The following is a 3,364-nucleotide window of genomic DNA, read 5'->3' as shown; positions in this document are numbered from 1 at the left end:
TATTAAATTTAAGGTTGAGATGAAATTGAAAATAGCATCAACCTTGAAGAGGAAATAAAAAATGGTGAAGAAACTCAAAGCCAAGTTTGGAGAAGGCAATGATGGAGAAGATGATGAAGAATAAGAAGAGGAAGAAGAGGAACAAGGTCAAGAACCTCTTGCCTTGACCCAAGGAATGGGTGAGGATCAGGAAGAAGAAGGTGTTAAGGGAGATGATACTGAGGAAGCACCAATAAAACCACAAGCAAAGAAGAGAAAGACCAAAACACAGCTAGTTGTACAACCTAAGGCAAAGAAGATTGCAAAGCCTAGTGCAACAAAGCCTGCAACTCCAACAACTAGAGCCACTACAAGAGATACCACTAAAAAGGCAAAGGAGAAAGCCAAAAAGAAAACCAAGACAACTAAGTAGACTGGTCCTATGTAGAAGAAAGCTAGAAGAAAATATGTAGCACAACTAGGGTCAGATAATGAAAAGATGGAGTTAGAAGACACAAGCCAATTCAAATTGGTAAGTCATGCTCCCAAATCTAGTCTTGAAAACATTTGTGATAATGTTAGAGATAATGCATATTTGACTAGTTTGAAAAACATTGAGTTTGGTAAACTAAGTAGAGAAGATCAAAACATGGTTAGAGAATTTATATATGCCATGATGGAAAAATTCAGGAATGCTCCTCTTGAATTTGATAACACAATGCCCAAAGATTTATATACAATTGTGGAGAATAAATAGCACTATTGCCTAAATATGGAGAAAGAAATAACAGAATCTACATTGGCACAAGTGATGCTAGAATTGTCAAAAGGAAAAATAACCAAAGCTAATAAGAAATATGGTAGCAAATTTGCACCAAAACATAGAGCATTGAGCATTTTACAGAATAAAATTGAAATTTTTTTGAATAAGTCCACACAAATGTGGAGGCTAATATATGGATTAACAATTGCAAAAGGATAAGTAGATCCATTTGAGAGAAGGAATAATGAGGAAGAAACAACAAAAGAAAAAGAAGACACTATAGTGGAGGAGATAGAACAAAAGAAAGATGAGATGGCAACAACTGATGAGTAGTAAGTAGAATAGAATGTGGAAGATTCACAATTTCCAACCATGAGCCCTCCACATGACACAAATACAACTACAGAGACTATTATATTGAAATATGTTCTTGAAAAATCACCTCAAAATGTTAATCCATTAACAATAGAGGATTTGAAGAAAATACTTGACCAATCCACACTACAAGAAAGACTATATGAAAATCCTATATTGGTCAGTGTGGATGAATTACAAAAGGTTGTAGCTAACATAACAAGGGAAAAGGTGACTAATAGAAACCACCTACTACCATCCCTATAGCTACTAGTGCTCAACCATTGACACAAATAGAGGATAAATCTATAAAGGTTGACACTGCTACAAAAGTTGATGAAGTTCAGACTATAGAAGAAAAGGAGCCAACAAAGGAACAAACAGAATAAACAAATGCTTCTATACCAATTACAAAAATAGAAGGTGCACCACAATTGATCACAATTGATCAAGGTAGATCTAATAAAGATAAGGAAATACCCAAGGAGAAGGAGCAAGAAGCCATTCATACTTTCGTAAAATTATCAACAACTAGCACTGCTACTAAAGTCCTTTAGAGGCCAAGCACTGATGCAATACCATTGCAAATTTAAGCACCAGGCTCTAGCTCAACAAGGTTGCAAATGTATTCCACTATGGTGATGCATTTTTAGATGAAGAAATAGTAATACCAAAATATGATTATGCAACCATGAACTTAGAATAGATTAATATAATGCAAGAAGCACTAGAAAGAAAGAAGAATCAAGATATACTTAGGAAATAATATAAATAAAGGCAAGCACTTTAGGAGAACAAAGACATCTTTTTAGATGCTTTTAGCTTGCAAACACCTGATGAATCAAAGCCCATATTAGAAAAATTATCAAAAATTGATGAATAGGTGACAAATGAAGACTAGGAAACCAATGTAAAACTCATGGAATGGTCTAAAAAGAAGTTTCAAGAAAAATTCAATGAGAACGTATCTAGTGGAATAGCACCATCACAAGTAGAGTTGGCTAACAAAATAGAGAAATTGAAGAAAGTACTTGAGAACATATTCTCATTGCACACAAAATTGTGTGACCCCACACTCTTCACACAAGAGATGAGCCATAGGATTTTGAGTCTAGAAAGAAATTTGAAGGTTTCAAGTATGCAACTATCTCAAAATCCAACTTAGGGTGAGGAGAAATTTTATTTAGCACTTCATACAAAAAATCAACTAGCTATGTTAATAGTAGAAGAGGCTAGCATTAGAGCCAAGTTGATTAATATACAAGCCTCCCTTACCCCCATATGGAAATGCTCCAGAAAGAACTAGCCTATGTAGAAGAAGAGCTAAAGAAAGACCCCAATCTTTCAACATTAGATAGTCTAGTTCATCTTGCAGTAGAGACAGCCTTCTAGATCAAATTTTAAGACATTGCATTAGACAAATAGGATGCTACTTTGAAGATCATAATGGAAGCCCACAAGAACTTCTTGGAAAAATACACAATCAATGTATAGACCCTTTGACATCAGTGTCAAAAAGGGGGAGATATTAATAGAAAGGGGGAGAAGTATATGAAAGGGGAGATAATAGAGGAGGAGATAACCCAAAAAGGTGGAGAGCAAACAAAGGGGGAGAAACCAACCAAAGAACCAGATAGAAGATAATAGAGGAGGAGATAACCCAAAAAGGGGGAGAGTAAAAAAAGGGGGAGCAACCAACAAAAGAACTAGATAGAATTAGAGTATCAGCATGAAAAAAATTTACTCAGAGAAGAGAAGAAATTTTGGATATAGAATGGGCACATTAACTCAGGGGAAGTTACAAAATTTTGAGGTATATGAGTCTATTATAGAGTTTTTGAAAATTTTGAAGTTTTGTACATATGTCAAACTATATGTATATTATACTCGAGGAAATTAGATTAAATTAGATTTGTTATGTATAGTTAAATGTTTTTTTACCACTCATGTCAAAGGAGGAGATTTTTGATCTTAGATTAGTTTTGACAATTGAGTGTCAAGACACTTAAGACATTTACTAAGTTCATGTTGAGCTAGTAACATATGTCAAGTATAATATATATAGATGTCAAGTTGCCATGAGTGTCGAGTCACTCATGTGTCAAGCAGTTCAAGTGCCAAGTGAACAATTGATGTTGAGCAAGTTTAAGTGTTGAGCAAGACAAAATTATAGTAAGTGTCGAGCATCAGTATTATCAAGTGTTGAGTAACACATAATGGACCTAGTTATTTGTGATGACACAAACAAGTATGTAAACTATTTTTAAG

The sequence above is a fragment of the Cupressus sempervirens genome, chromosome 5 (assembly GCF_028749045.1).
Source record: "Cupressus sempervirens isolate cs-2001-9-10 chromosome 5, ASM2874904v1, whole genome shotgun sequence".
Lineage (NCBI taxonomy): Eukaryota > Viridiplantae > Streptophyta > Pinopsida > Cupressales > Cupressaceae > Cupressus > Cupressus sempervirens.
Note: the sequence above shows the minus strand (reverse complement) of the source record.